This window comes from Rhinolophus hipposideros (assembly GCF_964194185.1).
Source record: "Rhinolophus hipposideros genome assembly, chromosome: 1".
Lineage (NCBI taxonomy): Eukaryota > Metazoa > Chordata > Mammalia > Chiroptera > Rhinolophidae > Rhinolophus > Rhinolophus hipposideros.
In genome coordinates, this window is record NC_138047.1 from 19,950,319 (window position 1) to 19,971,822 (window position 21,504).

Here is a 21,504-nt window from a genome sequence, read left to right on the forward strand (position 1 = left end):
CTTTGGGGAAGAGCCAGAAGTCACACGGTGCCAGATCTGGTGAATAAGGTAGATGAGGACACACTGTAATGTTTTTATTGGACAGAAATTGCCATATACCAGAAGCGATGTGTGACACAGAGTGTTGTCGTGATGGAGGATGATTTACAGCACACTTTAAAACACACCTTCTCTCAACCGTAGCTCACACCTGACTGACTGCACTGAACAAGTTGAAACTTGTCACACACTGTTACTAAGGTTCGGCGCGCCGCTTCCCGTATTGAAGATCCCTGCCTTTCCATTGGATGGCACTCGGCAGCAGCATTCACCGTATTTTGTGATCACAATGGAAAGGCTCTGTGTCACACATCACTTCTGGTATGGCAATTTCTGTCAAATAAAAACATTACACTGTGTCCTCATCCATCTTATTCACTGAATCTGGCACTGTGCAACTTCGGGCTCTTCCCCAAAGTCAAAATGACCATGGAAGGTAAATGTTTTTAATCAATTTAGGACATCAAGGCAGCCATGATAGCACAATTAAAGATACTCACAAAAGAGAACTTCCAGAACTGCTTCAGAAAATGGCAAGAATGATGGGATAAGTGTATTCGAAGCAAGAGGAAGTATTTTGAGGGGGATTAATGGGAATGTGTCTTTTACTGTTAATGAATTTTTTTTTTATTTTAACATTCACTGTATTTTTTTATAACCATTCATATAAATGTTGCAACAATATTCCCATAAGATGTCTCCCCAAAAGAAATAAAGTAGCAAGACATGAAAAAGACATGGAGGGACTTTAAAAACATACTATTAAGTGAAAGAAACCAATTTGAAATGGTTGTGTCCTGTATGGTTCCAATTATATGACAATCTGGAAAAGGCAAAATTATGGAAACAGTAAAAAGATCAATTTTGGCCAAGGCTTTGGGGAAAAGGAAGGATGAATAGGCAGAACACAGAGGATTTTTATGGCAGAGAAACTATTCTGTCTGATAATGATGGGTACGTGTCACTATACATTTGTCAAAACATTATACATTTGTCATTCTTGTAAAATGTACAAGAATGAACCCTAATATAAACTGTGCATTTTGAGTGATAATAATGCATTGATGGAGTTTATCTGTTGTAACAATAACAGATAAACTCCATGGTATAGGATGTTGTCAGTGGGGGAGGTTATGCAGGTGTACAGGCAAGAGGTACATGGGAACTCTGTAATTTTTGCTCAGTTTTGTTATGAATCTAAAACTTCTCTAAAACATAAAGTCTATTTTTAAGTGTTTCCGCAAAGCCTCACCATAGAATGTATGATGAAATTTTAAAATTAGTGTCCATAGGGTAGATGAAAATGGTAACTCAGGGTAGTTATAATTGTCATTTCTCTTAAGATGAATAAAATAATTTCACTTTCTGTGAACCCCATTCACGTCCTTTGTTCACTTTTCTGTGGGGTCATTGATTTTTTTCTTATCCATTTTGAAGAGTTCTTTAATACTTTTAAAACAAGTTTCACTGTTTCTTCTTGCTTTGTTCACATTCCTTTCCTTTTATTAAAAGGTTGTTATCTTGTTTTAAAGGTTTTTATTTAGTTACTCTTTTATATAGTACCTTTCTTCTGCCATAAACATTATTCAGATTAGTACATTTCATCTTCTACCCCTTCCCTTCTTTCTTTCACCATTCAGTTTCAGCCAGTTCTATTCTTTAGTGTGTAGTTTTATACTGCTAAGTACTTGTATTTAAATACAGTTTATTATTTGATTTATTGTGTTTAAATTATACCCTTTAATTCACAGGTATCATAGGTGATGGAGATCAGTAAATTCACTCTACTTCCCACTTTTTTATCTTCCCTTCCCAATTTTGACATTTGTAGTAGTTCTGCATTATCAGAGCACATATTACTTACTTTTCTTTTCACCTCAGTCCCCATATCTGTTTGAATATTAGTTCTTTAGCTAAATAATTTTAGAGCTCACCAACAGTGAGGACTTTCACCAATTTCCCAGAGTATCTCTTACTTGGCTGAAGGAAAAAGAATGGCCAAATGGCAGAGAAATAAAAAGAAAGAAGGAAAGAAAGAAATAAGGAAGGAAGGAAGGAAGGAAGGAAGGAAGGAAGGAAGGAAGGAAGGAAGGAAGGAAGGAAGGAAGGAAAGAAGGAAAGAAAGAAGGAAAGAAAGAAGGAAGAAAAAAAAAGCATAAGATAATTACCGCATGGCTAGAATCAAAAGTCTCTCTCTCTCTCCAAATCCCTAATACTGCTGGTGACACAAAGCATCCTATCAGTATATATTGACATAAACTCTTGACCCTATAGGAAGGTTTCCAGGACAACAGGGCTGGTTGTTCCTTGTTTACTAAAATGTTCATTCACACACTCAACTACAGTTACAGCATTTCTGATGATATTTTTGTGGGCGTCTTCTGCAGTTGGCTGAATCATGCCCCACCCCCTCCAAGATGTCCACTTTCTAATCCCAGAAATGTGTTAATATGTTACCTTATATGGTACAATGGACTTTATGGATGTGATTAAATTAAGGCCCACTGGAATCATGGGAGTTTATTATTATTTTTTATTTTTATTTATTTTTATTTATTTTTTATTTGTTTATTTTTTTTAGCAGGATGTAGGAAGGTTAAAGTCAGAGAAGGCAATGTGACCATGAAAGCAGATGCTCCCATGAGCCGAGGAAAAATAACATCCCATAGAAGCTGCAAAAAAGCGAGAAATGTATTTTTCTCTAGAGCTTCCAAGAGGACCACAGCTCTGCTAATCCTCTGACTGAAGCCCAATGAGACTGATTTTGGACTTTTGTCCTCCAGAACTATAAGATAATAACTTTGTGTTGTTTGAAGCCACTAACTTTGTGGTAATTGGTTGCAGGAACAAAAGGAAACCAATACAGTTTTCGTGTCCCTTGCCCCCAGGTACTACTCCCTTCATATGTCCATCTTTTCTCTTTCCTTCCTCTCTGAATCCTTCACCACAGGTTTCACTTCTATCTACAGCTTGCTTCCTTACTGTCCCAAAGAGTTTAAGCGGATGCTTTTATCAACGTGACACTTAAATTCTACACCTCTTCCCCACACCCCACAATTTTCACAGGATGCATTCTGTCAATTCCTGCCTGTTTGCATCTTTACCTGGAAACTTTTTTTTTTTTTTTTTTTTTGGTTAGGCTCAATTTTACTGCTCATGGTTGGTAGACAAAACTGGAGGAGGGGTTTCTTCTTGTTGGGGTTTTTTTGTTTTGTTTTGTTTTTATCCTCGGGTTTTCCAGCAAGAGAAACATCTTTGTACAATATCTCTCTTGAAATGAAAATTAGACACACATCTCTTTTCTCAGCAATAATGAGGAAGATGAAAGATCTACCTTTAAGGTAAAATAAAAGATCTGAAATGGATCCTATGGAAGCTTCCATAGCCCTTTCTTTCAAAATCAAAATGGTCTGAGTCAAAGAATAAATAGATTCAGGATCAAGCTGATATTAGGCAACTCAGTGAAAAAAAAATAACCTTGTCAGAAATTGAAGCTTAAGGCCAAATTGTATCCTAATTCTCTGCTTTGTTTGTCTTTTGTTGTTATTGAGATTTGGAAACTTCCTTAGGTAATATTTCTGATGGTTTCATAGCCCTTGTTTTCTCTTTTAATTCAAAATAATAATAAAGGGCAAATTTTGAAGTTGCTGAGACTCAACATTCCAGCAGTAAAAAGATTGACACCATAATGTTCTCATCGGATACTATCAACATCTCATAAAATGTCCCCAGTGAGCATCCTCTCATTCATAGCCAAAGTTGCCTTTGTGAGACAATGCAATTAAAAGTATACTGTTCTTCCTCACTTAAACTGAAATTCTATATCACTATGACTCATTTTTCTTGATTGATCAATTATTTCAAGGAAATACATATATACTTTTTGTGTATATCGAATTAGATACAGGATCAAAGACATGCAAATAAATGCATTTGGAAATGCTCTCCGATTTCTAACGTAACGCAGATGCCTGCTGAGGCCTCCTGCCCTTCAGAAATATGACTGAACTTGGCTTCAATCCCAAATCCATAGCCTGTGACCTAACCACAATTTTTGTAGCATTCTGATTGAATTTTCACTCTTCCCTCTGCCCTCAGGTGATTCCATCCTCCTCAGTCTGAACATAGAGTACCCACCTATTGTCCACAGACCGTCTACTCATCCCAATCATTCCATGTGCTTCATAATTTAACTACAGATTTGACTGGGGGATCAGGGAGAGGTCATAATACAAAACATAAGGGCTTCTATTTTCCCCTGATTCTGCCCCTTATTATTTTCTTTTTCTTTCTTTCCCTTTCCTTTGATCCAATCACTGTGTGTCCCTCCACCCCACCCGCTTCTCATCTCCCAGGGCAAGCCCAAGCTGCATTGTGATCCAGGCTTCCAGCATGGTAGGTTTGTTGAGTAATTTCTTCCACTACTCTGTCCTTGAAAGAACCTCTGGTGTCCCTGAAAGGACCTCTGGTGGATACATTTGATTCTATCTCAGGCACAAAGTAACGGTGAATCAATCATTTATCTGTCGATGTAGAATAGACATTTACCTTTTTATTTTCTCCCATCTAATTGCTGTTGAAGGCAAAGACATATATCTCAGGTCCCAGCTGTGGCATCTATTGAAGATGAACCACAGTGGTGCAAAGCACTGGGTGGGAAATCGAAAGACCTGGCCCCACCATGGCGTAGCTTTTCACCTTGATTGTGTAGCCCCTCAGAGTCTCAGAACTTCGGAAAGTAATTGGGAGGATGAAATTATCCCTTGGATGTGGAAATAATGTGAAAAGCGCACAGTACCATACAGGTGTCTGTTGTGATTATTCCTGGGATGTTCATTTAGAGCAACAAATAGCCCATGTGTCTTTGAACACAGTTGTGAGGAGAAGACTCACAGTTTGCATTTGATAAGCTTCCAAGATTTAGCAACATCTTGGCTGCACGTTCAGCCAGGAAACAGTAAAGGTCTGTTTTCTGGGGAGAGACTGAGGACTTCCTTCTTTCTTTAGGGCTCAAAATGGTGAGACTGTCCTTTCTGGGTGTTTTTGTTGTTTTTTTTTAAACAAGTCCACCCCCGATCCAGATGGTATAAGGAAGCGCAGTGGCAGGACAAAATAACAAACAACAGCAATTACATTTTTTTCAAATATTCATCCATTTGTAAAGCAATTCAGGAGACTGGAAAATACTTGAGGACAGCTTCAAGGAGAAACAAGATCAGCGAAATATAGGCTATCGGTGATTCAGGTGAAAGATATAGTGAAGTGGCATTTATTTATGCAGTGCCGGGATAAACAGTTTTGTTTTTGAGTCAGTTCTCCAACTCTCTTCAGCAAAGACCCACAGGAGGAAGGTTGAGAGGGTGGCAGCAGCTGGGTGAACACTCATTGAGTCGGGAAGAATGACCTTCTCTGGGGCAGCAACCAGAAGGGGCAGAAAGGATGATGGCAGCTGACACAGAGTCCAGGAAGCAGTGACTCATTTTTGCCCCTGATCCTTTCTGCATGTATTTACGAGGAGTCAGTCATCCTGATAATCACCCTCATCTCTGTCCTTCTCTTCCTCCTAAGGTCGTCACTGAGCTCCAGGTGGCCAAACACAACCTCTGTAATCCAATTCTTGCCGTCTTTCATTTCTCCTTAACATTTAACACTGATGACCACCACTTCTTTGTGGAGCTCTCTCTCTCTCTCTCATTGGCCTCATTGTCTCCCTGTCTCTGAAGACTTCTGCCCTGGCAACTCTTTGCAGACCCATACTACCAAGTGGAGTAGTATGGTAAGGATTTTGCTAGGGGTTTTTTTGTTTTGTTTTTTTGTTTTTCATAACTCTCATGTCCTTGGAAACTTAGCTAACTCATGGTTTCAGTTATCAGTTCTATTGTTCTCAAACATTATAGCTTCATCCTTAATTTCTCTTCCCATTTTGACCAGTTTCAACTACATCTGTAACTGGATGTCTTATCAATATCCCCAACTCTTTCTTTAAAAAAATTACTCTCATCCTCTCCTTCCGGAACTTCCTTCCCCATGTTCTCCGATTTTGTTCATTGTTGCCATTGCAGCCATTTACACTACCTGTGCCCCACCCACTCCCACATTCCCCCTCAACTAACATTTAAACTTTAGTTTTTATCTCTGATCTCTTCCTTCTTCCCTCCCTCCCTCTGCTCTTTCTCTCCCTCACACCCTCTCTCTTTTGCTAATCAGCTACCAATACTTACCAATGTGACCATCTCAGTTACTTTAACTGTTTCCCATCTCTTCATTTGAGCTGCTATTATCCCAGATAAGGTTCACTAACTCTCTAACATTTCCTTTTTGTTTGTAAAGTATCTTAAACTTAAAGAAAAATATAAAGATAAAGCTAAGAAATAGCTGTGAAAGTCACCCAGATATTACAATTATTGTTTTACACGTTAGTACATAAAACAGTGCGAAATGTCCCCTCATCTTCATTACCATCACTACTATATATTCCCCCTCTCACCCTTCTCTGAAGTTATAACTGTTCTGAAATTGAAGAATATAATTTCTATGCCATAAGTAAATATGGATACATTTATAATACATGCTATAGGTTTGTGGGTTTTTAAAAATTTTTACAAATGGTATACTGTACATACCCTTTTGCAACTTGGTTTTTTATCACTTTGTCAGTGTGCTTTTGAGACTAATCCATGAGGATTCATTTATTTTAATTAATATATCAATTTCATTGAGTTATTATACCACAATTTATCTATTACTGCATTGATTTGTATTATTTCCAGTTTTTCATTGATCCAATATATATTGTACAATACAACACTTTGTATACCTGTTAAAAAATTTTTAGGTTATATATCTGGAAGTGGAATTACTGGGCATATGCATCTTCAAATTTACTGGAAATTATTACCAAATTGCCCTCTAAAGTTTTGTATCAAAATACACTTCCATCACCAACACACAAAGATCTGACTCCCACATCTTTTTGTTAACACTTGATGCTATCGGGATTTCTATTTTTTGCTAATTTGATGAATGCAAAACTATCTGTTGCTTCAAATTATATTTGCATGCATCCTGATGAGATTAATCATCTTTTCATGTATTTATTGTTCATTTAGGTTTTCTTTTCCGTATATTATGCCTACTTATCACTTGTTTATTTTGCTTTTGAGTCATTTTGTTCTTTTATAGGATTTCTTAAATATTCTTATATCAGTCTTCTCTTGGTTATGTGCAAATGCATTTCTATAGTTTATCTTATTTTTACAATGGCATGTGAAATCCTTCGTTGCATAAAAAATATTAACTTTAGTGAGGCCAGATTTCTAAATTTTTCTTTTTATTTAGAGTTTCTGAATCATGTTTAAGAAATATTTGTCTGTCTAAACATGTCCTCCTCTTTTTAAAAACAATTTTAAGTTTTGTCTGTTCTGTAGCACTGCTTGGTAATAACACCTGTGTCATATGATATGTGTATGACAGGTACTGACATCTAGTAACATACATCTTTCAGTTGTATTTTCTTGGTTAGGATTTATGATCTATTCTTGGACCTTTGGTTAAACCATTTGCTCTGATTATAAAATGTAAATTTTTTAATTAACTTCCACAAACTAGTTAGATTTTTACTGATACTGCATTAAAGTTATGGAACATTTCAGGGATAGTCACTATCTTTGCAATGTTGAATCTTCAGATCCATGAGCATGGTACATTCCTCCATTTGTTTAAGTCTTCTTTATCTCTCACAATAACGTTTTGTAGCTTTTAGTGAAGTATAAAGTTTTGACATCATTGGTTAGATGTATTTCTATTTGATCTTTTGGATGCTGTTGTAACTTTTATCTTTTTGTGTATTTTCAACATTTGTCAGTGATATACAGAAATACAACTGATTGTTGTATTTTAACCTTATCCATAGTGACTTTTGTAGATTTATTTATTAATTCCAATAGTTTGTAGGCACAAAAGTTTTATCTGCACATAATGGCCTTTTCCCCCTTCTTTTCTAATTATTTTAACATTTGTCTTGCCCTACTGTACTGGCTGAGATCTCCAGTATAATATACAAATAGCTGATAATAGCAGATAGCTTTGTCTCTTCTTGATTTCAGGAGGAAAGTTTCCCATAATTCATCAGGTTTTCTGTTTGTTTTTGTTGTTGTTGTTGCTGTTGTTTTTGTAGTTACTTTTTATCGGTATAAGGGTTTTCCTTTTATTCTTGGTGTACCAAGAATTTTTATCGTGAATGAGTATTGAAGTTTGTCAAATGCTTTTCCCTCATCTATCAAGCTGATCATATTCTCCTTTCTGTCGGTTAAGGTGATCAACTGAATTAATTATGAAATGGTAAGTCACCTTGTGTTCCTTATGAGTCTCACTTGGTACTATTGTATTATATCTCTATTAAATTTACTAGCATGTGTATATTTCAGATTTTTGCATCAAAGGTCATGGCATGGATTAACCTTTATTTTCATTTTTTTGTAATGTCCTTGTCAGGTTTTATATCAAGTTTATTCTGGTTTCATAGAAAGAATTGGCAAGTATTCCTTCTTTCTGTGTTCTGCAGGAATTTGCATATGATGATATGATTTTATCCCTCAAGTATATGGAACAACTCACCAATAAAGCCATCTGGTTGTGGAATTTCCCTTACAAGATGGTTTTAAATGATTTAATATATTTAGTATAAAAAGAACTATTCAAAGTTTCTATTTCCTCTATTTCCCTAGAAATTTTTAAATTTCGTCAAAATTATTAAACTTATTGTCATGAGATTGCTTGTATCTTCCCGTTATCTTTCTAATGCAATTTGTATCTGGAGAAGTGTCCAGTTTTTCTTTCCTGATATGATAATTTGCAATTTTACTTTTCTTGTTGATATTTTCAAATAATCAGGTTTCAGTTTTAATTACTTTATTTTATGTTTCTATATTTTGATTTTTTTATTTACCTCTTTCTGTTATTTTTATTTACCTCTTTCTTCTTGCTTTTGGTTTATTTGTAGGGTTCTTTTTCTTAGCTTCTTAAGACAGAAGCTGAATTAACTCCGTTTTAGTCAATATTCTTTCTAGGAAATACATTTAAGATTATAAATATTCCTTATGTCCCACAGTTTGAAAATAATTTATTTCAAATATTTTCTAAATTCCACTTTTCTTTTTTTGTTTGTTTTTATTTTGGGGTTATTTAGAAGTGTATAATTTAATTGCTAAGTAGTTTGATATTTCTTAGTTGCTTTGACATCAATTTCTAGCTTGATTATTTTGTGGCTAAAGAACATGCTGTAAATTTCAATTTTTAAAAATTTATTAAGGCTTTTCTAGCCCAGAATATGGTCATTTTTGGTACATAATACATGCATACTTGGGAAAGACTATGTTTTCCGTTGTGATTTTGTATAGTGCATTGTGTTCATATTTTCTGTATCTTTATTGAATTTTGTGTTTTCAGGTAATTTCAAATTTTAGACTCCTTTTTGGAATAAAACAGTCTGTTTACTATTTACAGGTTGTATCTGAGCTGTAAAAATTGATGTTTTTGTAATTCCGATATTCCATCTCCCATTCAATCCTGGCTGCCACAGTCAGAGAACAAACGCAAAAATGCCTTTTTCGTGCTTCTTCAGGGAAAAACCTAACAACAAACAGTAATTGCTCCAGGTCTATCAAATAGATGCATTTGAATTTGTTTCTTCTTATTCTGTCAGCTTTTGAGAAAGATATGTTAATATCACGTTATAATTGTGGATTTATCATACTTCTCCTTTAGGTATGTAAATTTTTTATTTTTATTATTTAGAGTTATCTGTTGGGCATATACAGATGTATAATTGTGTTATCTTCACTGTGGATTGAACCCATAATTATTATGAAATATTTATATTTATTTTTAGGTTTGCCTTAGTTTTCTATGACAGATATTACTATGGCTACAGAAACTATCTTTGGTTAGTGTTTGCAGAGTTAACATTTTGCCCCAACATTTTTGTGTTATTATATTTAGGATACGTTTCTTATAAGAAGCTTATATTAAACTTGGGTTTTGCAACCAGTCTGTCAGTCTAAGTCTTCAAATTGGATTGCATAGCCCTTGTACACTTGATGAATTACAGCTCTATTTGTGTTTAAAACTACAACTTAAAATTTTTCCATATTTGCACCCCCCCTCTCATTTTATTTTCCTCTTTGTTTTACTTTCTCTTCTGTTTTATTAACTGATAAGTGTCTTTATTATTTAATTTTTCCCTCTATTAACTATTTCATGCTACATTACTTTCTTATTCCTTTAATGGTTGCCTTATAACTTACAATATGAATATTTTACTTAATAAAATCTTATGGAAATGATTGCCTGACAACTTTCAAGGAAATTCTAGAGTTTTAGACCATATCAACTCCATTTACCTTTTCATAGCTTTGTACTATTATAATACAATTTAATTTTATGCATATTTTCCAGTTTTATTGAGAAATAATTGAAATACAACACCATGTAAGTTCAAGGTGTACAGTATGATGGTTTGATTCCCATATATTATGAAATGATTACCACCATTGGTTTAGTTAACATCCATTATCTCATATAGATATAATAAAAAGAAAATAAAACATTTCTCCTTGTTATAAGAACTCTTGGGATCTCATATTTCTTGACCACTTTTCTATATATCATACATCAGTGTTAGCTATAGTCATCATGTTGTACATTACATCCCTAGTATTTATTTATATTATAATTAGAACTTTGTACTTTTTGACCTTCTTCCTCCAATTCTTCTTCCTTCTACCCCCTGGCTTCTGTAATCACAAATCTGATCTCTGTTTCTATGACTTTAGTGTATTTTGTTATGTTTTAGATTCCACGTGTAAGTGAGATCAGATAGCATTTGTCTTTCTCTGTCTGATTTATTTCACTAAGCATCATTCCTTCATGGTCCATTCATGTTGCAAATGGGAGGATTTCCTTGTTTTTTTTATGACTGAATAATATACCACAACTTCTCTATCCATTCATCTGTCAATAGACACTTACTTTGTGTCTATGTAATTGGTTACTGTAAATAATATTGTAATGGAACATGGAAGTACAGATATCTTTTCAAGTTAATGATTTGCTTTGCTTTGGATAAATATGCAGACGTGAAATTGCTGGGTCATATGGTCATTCATATTCAATATTTGAGAACCTCTATGCTGGTTTCCATATTGGCTGTACTGATTTACAGTTCACCAGCTGCAGAAGGTTCCCTTTTCTTCTACATTCATATCAGCATTTGCTATCTGCTGTCTTTTTGATTATGGCTATTCTTACAAGCATAATAACTCATTGTAGTTTTAATTTGCATTATCCTAATAAAGAGTGATGTTGAGTATCTTTTCCTGTACCTGTTAGTTATTTGTATGTCTTCTTTAGAAAAATATCTATTCAGGTCCTTTGGCCATTTTTAATTGGATTATTATTAATATCTTGCTATTGAGTTGTATGATTTCTTTGTATATTTTTATCAGATATGTGGTTTGCAAATATTATTTCCCATTCCATAAGTTCTCTTTTCATTTTGTTGATAGTTGTCTTTTGCTGTGCCACACATATTTTAAACACCCAAGATAGTGTCCATTGTTTTGTATGAGCATAGGTACTAAACTTATGGACCTAGTTCAGAGAGGACTTTATAAATTTGATCTCAAAGGGAAGGGAAGTAAAAGCAAAACTAAATGAATGGGACGATATCAGACTAAAAAGCTTACGCACAGCAAAAGAAGCCATCAACAAAACAAAGAAGATATTTGCAAACAACACCTCCAATAAGTGACTAATATCCAAAATATAAAAAGAACTCATACAACTCAACAACAACAAAACAAACAAACAATCTAATTAAAAAATAGGCAGAGGACTTGAACAGACACTTCTCCCAAGAAGACATACGAAGGGCCAACAGATATATGTAAAGATGTTCAACTTCATTACGGTAGCTGTCAGGGAAATGCAAGTCAAACCACAATGAGATATCACCTCATACCTGTTACAATAGCTACCATCAGCAAGAAAAGTAAGAACAAGTGTTTAAGAGGTTGTGGAGAAAAAGGAACCTCATAAACTGCTGGTGGGAGGTAAACTGGTACGTACAGCCACTATAGAAAACAATATGAACGTTTCTCAAAAAATTAAGAATAGAATTACCATATGACCCAGCAATCCCTCTTCTAGGTATCTGTCCCAAAAATCTGAAAATATGATTAAACATTTGCCATGTTTCCCTGAAAATAAGACCTACGCCAAAAATAAGCTCCAGACAGAGATGCATTTAGTACATTATGATGATATTCCAGAAGAAGATGACCTGACTGTATTTGAATAAATGTAGATTGTTGTACATGAAAAAATAAGACATACTCTGAAAATAGGCCCTAATGTATCTTTTGGAGCAAAAATAAATATAAGACCCAGCCTTATTTTCGGGGAAATATGGTGTGTACCTCTATGTTCATTGCAGCATTATTCACAGTGGTCAAGACATGGAAATAACCAAAGTGTCCTTTGATAGATGATCAAATAAAAAAGATGTGGTACATAGATACAATGGACTATTACTCAGCCATAAGATGAAATAGTGTCATTTGCAACAACATGGATGGATCTTGAGATTATCATGCCAAGCAAAATAAGTTAGACAGAAAAAGCTGGGAACTATATGAGTTCACTCATATGTGGGATATAAAACTAAAAGCAACAAACGAATTAGAGAAACAAACAAAAACTCATAGGCACAAACAGTTTAGTGGTTACCAGAGGGTAAGGTCGAAGGTAGGAGACGAAAAGGGGATCAAATATGTGGTGATGGAAGAACTGACTCTGAGTGGTGAACACTCAATGCAATATATAGTAGATGATGTATTATAGAAATGTACACTTGAAACCTATATAATTTATTGTCACCCCAATAAATTTAATAAAGGTAAAAATGTTAAAATGATAATCATTTATATTTACATGCATTTTCCCTTTTTCAGGGTTCTTCATTCATTGTTACATTTCTGTCTGGTATCATCTTACTTCTAAGTGAACCTCTTACAGTTTATTTTATTGTAGGGCAGCTGGTGAATGGTTGTCTAACTTATGTTTGTTTAAAAATGTGATCATTATTGAAGCGATTCTTTTTCTCTGGTTATAAAATTCAAAGCTGGGAATTTTTCTCTCAGCACTTTAAAGATATCATTCTGTTTTTTTTTTCTCTGGCATCTATATAATTTATTGGAAAATCCAGCTTAAATCTTTTAATTGTTCTCTAAAGGTAATGTGGATTTTTATTTTATGACTTCAATATATCTTTTTGTCCTTGATTTTCGCGGTTTGACTAATGTTCTATATGAGGTTTTCTTTACATTTATCCTTCTTGAGGCTTACAGAGCTTCTTGAATCTGCAGGTTGATGTTTTTAATCAGCACTGGAAAATACTGGCCATTATATCTTCAAAAAATGCTGAGCCATATTCTCTTTTCTCTTTTAGGACTTTACTTACATAATGTTAAAGATGTTTTCCTGTGCCTCACATGTGTCTTATGCATATGTCCTTTCCTTTTCTTTTTCTTTCTGTGCCTCAGTTTGTATATTTTCTACTAACCTGTCTTCTAGTTTGCTAATCTTATTCTTCACACATGTTTTTCATGAAGTGTTCTTTTCCAAAGCCTTTGACTATTTTTAATTGGGTTAATTGTTTTCTCATTATTTAGTTTAGGGAGTTCTTTTTACGTGCTAGAAAAAAGATCTTTATCAAAAATGTGTTTTAAAAATAGTTTTTTTTTTTCCTTTTCTGGCTTATCTTTTCATTCTTTAACAGTGGCTTTCAAAGAAAAAAATTCTTTTTTTATTAAGGTATAATTGAGATACATTATATTAGTTTCAGGTGTATAATATAATGATTTGATATTTGTATATATTTTGAAATGATCACACAGTCAGTCTAGTTAAATCTGTCATCATACATAGTTACAGAATTTTTTCTTGTAATGAGAACTTTCAATATTTTCTCTCTTAGCAACCTTCAGTATACAATGCTCTGTTATTAACTATGGTTGCCATGCTGTACATTATATCCCCATAACTTATTTCCTTATAGCTGGAAGTTTGTACCTTTTGACCCTCTTCACCCATTTTGCCTATGCCCCCAATATCTGGCAACCACTAGTCTGTTCTCTGTATGTATGAGTTTGACTTTTATTCTTAATTTGATGAAAGCCAATTTACCATTTTTTCTTATATGTATTATGTTTTGGTATCATATCCAAGAAATCTTCATCAAACCCAAGGTCACAAAGCTTTTTTCCTTTCTTTTCTTCTATGGGTTTTATAATTTTACATTTTATGTTCAGGTTTTAGATCTATTTTTGAGTTAATTTTTGTATATGCTGCAGAATGTGAATCAAGGTTTACTTTTTTCCATATGGATGTCCAGTTGTTTCAGTACCATTTATTACACTAAATATTCTTCTCCATTGAATTGCCATTTCCCTTTTGTTGAAAGTCAGTTGACTATATATGTGTGATTCAGTTCTGCTGATCTGCATGTCTGTTCTTTCATCAATACGACAATGTCTTGATTTCTGTATCTTTATGGTTTAAGTCTTGGAATCAGGTATTTGGAGATTCTCTAATGTCTCCCTGTTATCAATTTCTAATTTAACTTGTTATGGTTAAAAAAATACTTTGCAGGATTTCTATTATTTTAATTTTTCTCTATTTCTTTCATAGTCTAGAATTCCTTGGTTAAAGTTCCATGTGCGCTTGAGAAGAATGTTTATTCTGTTGTTATTGAGTAGTGTTCTATAAATGTCATTTAGATCAAATTAGTTCATTGTATTATTGACATTTATATCTTCGTTGATTTTCTGCCTTCTTGCTTTATAAACAAACATAAATTCTCCCATTATAATTGTGACCTTTTCTATTTCTCTTATTATTTTTAAGTATTTGCCTCATGTATTTTTAAGCACTGCTGTTAGGTACATACACATGTTGGATTATTACATCTTCGTGGTACGTTGGTCCTTTACTCTTAAATAACATTATTTTTTATCCCACAAAGTATTCCTTTTTATGAAAACAACTCTTTCTGATATTAGTATAATTACTTTAGTTTTATTTTAGTTATTGTTTAGTTCATTTTATACTTTCCTTTTTTACATGTCTAAGTCTTTATAGAGGGTTACCTGTAGATAGTATACATGCGAGTCTTTTAATTTAATTTAAATTATAAGTTATAGTGGGTTTCTTGCTTATAGGATGAAGTTGGGTAATTTATTTTTGATCCAGTTGGAGAATCTTTGTCTTTAATGGATGTACTTATAATATTTATATTTAATATAGTTATTAATATTGTTAATAGAAATGGATAATCTTCCTAGTTATTTTCTATTTGTTTCATCTGTTCCTTGATATTTTCTTCCTGTTTGTCTACCTTCAATTGGACAGAGTTCTTTATGATTTCATTTTTATCTTTACTATTAGCATATCATTTATAGCTTCCTAAAAAGACATTCATCATTTTCCTAGAGTTTCTATATACACCTTTAACCACAGCCTACCTTTAATAATATACAATTTAATGTGTAGTTTAATGACCCTTAAAATAGTTCATTCCTAGTTACTCACTTCTACCTTTTGTTCTATTGCTGCCATATAGATTTTTAAGATTCCTATATGCAATACACAGAATGCTAACACACAGTACATTACTACTATTTTTGTTTTTGACAATTTTCTATTAGAGAAATTTAAATATGAAAATAAGAAATTATATAATTTTTTTCCATGCCATTTCCAGCACTCTGTATTTCTTTTTGTAGATCTTAGTTTCTATTTGCTATCATATTTCTTCTGACTGAAGTAATTTCTTTAACATTTCTTGTAGCACATGTATTCTGGTTGTAAATTCTCTGAGTTTTGAGTTGTCTAAAGGCTTCTTTATTTCCCTTCCATCATTGAGAGATATTTTCATTGGGTATGTAAATTGAGTTTGACTGTTTTTGTTTTACATTTCAACTTTAAAGATCTCAATAAACTGCTTCCTACCTTTTATTGTTTCTAATGTGAAGTGTGATGTAATTCTTAACTTTGTTTCTCTGGTTGTAATATGTCTTTTTTCCAGATGCTTTCAAGACTTTGTCTTCGGTTTTCAGCAGTTTGGTTGTCTAGGTACTTTTCTTTGGTTTTTGTCCTGATTGGTTTCCTCTGAACTTTTTGGAATTATGTTCTGGTATTTTTCATTAATTCTGAAAACTCTCAGCCATTATTTCTTTAAATTTTTACCCCCATTCTCTCTTTTCCTTCTGAGATTCCAGTGACACATATGTTACACTGTTTGATATTGTCCCACAGATATTGGGTGCTCCACTTAATTTTTTTTTTTAATTCTTTTATTCTATGTGCTTTGTTTGGGTAATTTCTATTGATCTAGCTTCAATTCATTAATTCTTTTCTCACCTGTATCAAATTCTTTTTTTTTTTTTTGGATGAGTCCATCAGAGGTCTTTTCTCATTCCTGTTATTGTGTATTTCTACATTTCTATTTAATTTTTTCATGTAGTTTTCCTCCCTCTGTAGAAACCCTCCAACTGGTCACATATGTTGTCTACCTTTTCCATTATTAATCTTATTTACACATTAATTATAGTTATTTTAAATTCCTTGTGTGACCGTGCTAACATCTGGGTCATATTGGAGTCTGGTTCTGTTGATTTCCTTGACATTGTGTTAATTTTTGCTTGCCTCTTTATGTTTCTCATAATTCTTGTTTGAGGGCTAGACATCTTGTGTTGCACAGTTGTAGCTGAGGTAAACAGTATTTTTGCCTGGAAATGGGTATTCATCTTCATTTGGTATGGAGGTTGAGTCAATGTTGCCATCACTTGAGCTGGCTTTGGGTTTTCTTTTTGCTGTAGTCATCCTTAGTATACCCCAGGATTCAAATTACTCTGGTGACTCTGTGCTTAGGGTAATAATGACTGCATATTTTTATTAATGTTTCTGTTCCACAATCAGACTTAGGCATTCCCTATGACTTCGACTTTCAAATTCATTCAGGAAATGTTAGGATTTAATAAACTAGGTCATATGGTAATTCTATTCTTAATTTTTTGAGGAATCTCCACACTGCCTTCCATAGTGGCTGCACCAATCTACATTCCCACCAACAGTGTATGAGGGTTCCTTTTTCTCCACAGCCTCTCCAACACTTATTATTTGTCTTGTTGATGATAGTCATTCTAACTGGTGTGAGGTCATAGGTCATTGTGGGTTTTATTTGCATTTCTCCGATAATTAGTGATGTTGAGCATTTTTTCATATGTCTATTGGCCATTTGTATGTCCTCTTTGGAGAAATGGCTGTTCAGGTCCTCTGCCCATTTTTTAATTGGATTGTTTGTTTTCTTTGTTGTTGAGTTGTATGAGTTTCTTATATATTTTGAATACTAACTCCTTATCAGAGGCACTGTTTGCAAAAATCTTCTCCCATTCGGTTGCTTGCCTTTTTATTTTGCTGATGGTTTCTTTTGCTGTAAAGAAGCTTTTTAGTTTGATATAGTCCCATTCGTTTATTTTAGCTTTTAATTTCCTTGCCTTTGAAGTCAAATTCATAAAATCCTCTTTTAACCCAAGTTCCAGAAGTTTAGTACCTATGCCTTCTTCTATGCAGTTTATTGTTTCAGGTCGTATGTTTAGGCCTCTGATCCATTTTGCGTTAATTTTGGTACACAGTGACAGATAGCAGTCCAGTTTTATTTTTTTGCATGTGACTTTCCATATGATCCAGCAATCCCTTTCCAGGGTATCTACCCAAAAGATCTGAAAACATTTATCCATAAAGATATATGTGCTCCGATGTTCATTGCAGCTTTATTTACAGTGGCCAAGACATAGAAACAACCAAAGTGTCCTTTAATAGATAATTGAATAAAGAAGATGTGGTGTATATACACAAAGGAATAATATTCTGCCATAAGAAAAAAAAAGAAAGAAAGATGAAATAATGACATTTGCGACAACGTGGATGGATCTTGAGATTATTATGCTAAGTGAAATAAGTCAGACAGAAAAAGTCAAGAACCATATGATTTCACTGATATATGTGATATAAAACTGAAAACAACAAAGGAACAAGACAAACAAATGAAGAAACAAAAACTCACAGACACAGACAATAGTTTAGTGGTTACCAGAGGGTACGGGGAGAGGGGTGGTAGATGAGGGTAAAAGGATCAGTATATGGTGAGGGAAGGAGAACTGACTCTGGGTGATGAACACACAATGTGATAAGTAGATGATATATTACAGAATTGCACACCTGAAACCTATGTAATTTCACTAACAATCGTTACCCCAATAAATTTTTTTTCAACTTCAGTATCATTTATTTTTCCTAGAATCTGTATACAATTAACTGTAGCAAGACAGTGTTCAGTATTACTTAACCCTCATTTACTTTAGGCTCTTTGAACTACCTCAGTATTTGTAAATGTGAGAATTCACATTCAACTGAAAAACTAAAATTTGACATACCAACAAATTTACTCAATATTGATGCTAACTATACAAAATTTTATATACAACATGTGGACTTTATTACAGAATTTGGCCTTTGTAAACTAGCTTACACATCAAGTTACTCTTTGCTTATCTGTCCTAACCTTTAATAAGTGTTGCACCAACAGACCCCCTCCCATAGCTTTATGTAAACAGATGATTCCTCCCCTTAAAACAAGGTGAAAAAAACCCAAAGTTCCCACCCAGAAAAATGTTAACCCCAAATTATCAAATTCTAGTTTCAGCAGATGTAACACCAGAAATAGGTTATGGGCAACTCTAAGTCTTACCTAAGTAGTACTATGGGAAATTACAGTGTTGACCAAAAGAACACACAGGTTTCTCATTAAACTTTGTTTTAATGGGTCTCAAAATTCTGTGACAGATTTTTGGTCAAGTTGTTTCCATTAAAAAGTACTGATTTTAAAAACTAATAACTTAAAAACTGCCACACAAAAAAGACAAATGGTCCACAAATCATTCTCCTTTCCTTCTGAAGGTTTTACGATGCATTGTAATCATTAACCAGTCTTTTACTATTAACACTTAAATGGCCAATTGAGACAAACAGTTCTGAGACCATTCTTCCACCACTGATTCAGACTGGGGTGGCAGGTATTGGGGATAATACTCATTTAGCCTTTTGAGCTTTCTGGGAAGACTTGGTGACCTTGCCAGCTCCAGCTGCTTTCTTGTCCACTGCTTTAATGACACCAACAGCAACTGTCTGTCTCATGTCACAAACAGCAAAACGACCAAGAGGAGGGTAGTCAGAGGAGCTTTCAACACACATGGGCTTGCCAGGAACCATGTCAACGATGGCAGCATCACCAGATTTCAAAAACTTGGGGCCATCTTCCAGCTTTTTCCCTGAACGATGATCAATCTTCTCCTTCAGCTCAGCAAATCTGCAGGCATGTGAGCTGTGTGACAAGCACAGGTGCATATCTGACCCTGATTTGGCCTGGATGGTTCAGGATAATCACCTGAGCAGTGAAGCCATCTGCCTCCATTGGTGGGTCATTTTTGCTGTCACCAGCCACATCGCCACGACGAACATCTTTGACAGACACGTTCTTGACATTGAAGCCCACATTGTCCCCAGGAAGAGCTTCACTCAAAGCTTCATGGTGCATTTCAACAGACTTTACTTCAGTTGTAACATTGACTGGAGCAAAGGTGACCACCATGCCAGGTTTGAGAACACCAGTCTCCACTCAGCCCACAGGGACAGTACCAATACCACCAATTTTGTAGACATCCTGGAGGGGCAGACGCAAAGGCTTGTCAGTTGGACGAGTTGGTGGCAGGATGCAATCCAGAGCTTCAAGCAGTGTGGTTCCACTGGCACTGCCATCTTTACAGGTGACTTTCCATCCCTTGAAACAAGGCATGCTAGCACTTGGCTCCAGCATGTTGTCACCATTCCAACCAGAAATTGGCACAAATGCAACTGTGTCAGGGTTGTAGCCAATTTTCTTAATGTAGGTGCTGACTTCCTTAACGATTTCCTCGTATCTCTTTTGGCTGTAAGGCAGCTCAGTGGAATCCATTTTGTTGACACCAACAATTAGTTGTTTCACACCCAGTGTGTAAGCCAGAAGGGCATGCTCGTGGGTCTGCCCATTCTTGGAGATACCTGCTTCGAATTCACCAACACCAGCAGCAACAATCAGGACAGAACAGTCAGCCTGAGATGTGCCTGTAATCATGTTTTTGATAAAGTCTCTGTGTCCTGGGGCATCGATGATGGTCACATAATACTTACTGGTCTCAAATTTCCACAGGGAGATATCAATGGTGATCCCACACTCGCTTTCAGCTTTCAGTTTATCCAAGACCCAGGCATACTTGAAGGAGCCCTTTCCCATCTCATCAGCCTCCTTCTCAAATTTTTCGATGGTTCTTTTGTCGATCCCACCACATTTGTAGATCAGATGGCCAGTAGTGGTAGACTTGCCGGAATCTACGTGTCCAATGACAACAATGTTGATGTGTGTCTTTTCCTTTCCCATTTTGGGTTAGATTCAGCGGTGCTTTTCACTACACCTGTGTTCTGGCGGCAAACCCGTTGTGAAAAAGCCCCAATAAATTTTAATGAAAGAGAAAAAAAAGATTTCATAAACTAGCCACTTTTTTTGTTGTATGGATGGTAGCAATATTCTTTTCAACTTCGTCTTAAGAAGAATCTCTGAATATTTGATTTTAAGTTTCTCTCAGACTACAGTATTCTGATACAATGTTAAGAACAAAAAATCTCTAGAAGAGAAGGTACAGAACACTTTAAGAAAGATTGGAAAACAGATTTATAGGATGAGTTTTGCACATTTTTGCTGGGTGGCCATAATTTTAACATATGCAACCACAATTTACTAATATCTGGTAATGAAAGTCAGCTGTTAACTAAAACTAATAGTAATGGCTAACATTTATCAAGTGTTTAAAATGTACAAGGCACAATGGAATGTGTTTTAGAACTCTCATATCATTTAGTTATCTTACCACTACTATAAGGCACAAACTAATATGATTATGGTCTCCACCTTATACTAGGGGAAACTGAGTTTCAGAAAGCAAGTGACCTGCCCAATATCACACCACTAGAAAGTGTTCTGTCAAGTTCCAGAAACCCCAGTCTTGAGCACTATGCTATACTCTTTCCTTTTGGTGTTACTTTGTTTTTGTTTTTTCTCTTGTGGAAAGTGTTCTCCTTACCTGTTTTTCTATGTTCCTTTCTTTTCTTTTCTTTTTGACATTTTTAAACAGCAAATGCTTAAGAGTTTAGCAAAGTATCCTGTCACTAGTTTTAAATTTATTTTTCTGTTACAAAAGATTGATGAGTTGTCTACCTTTTAAACCTTGTGTATTATTTACTGTATGATATAAA

General features: G+C 34.6%; 1 pseudogene across 1 annotated transcript; it reads right to left on the reverse strand.

Annotated features, from left to right (window-relative positions):
• Window positions 1–19,248: 19,248 nt before the first annotated feature.
• On the reverse strand, window positions 19,249–20,682 carry LOC308499956 (elongation factor 1-alpha 1-like; annotated as a pseudogene). The gene has a single exon. The product of its transcript is annotated as an elongation factor 1-alpha 1-like (transcript).
• Window positions 20,683–21,504: the final 822 nt, after the last annotated feature.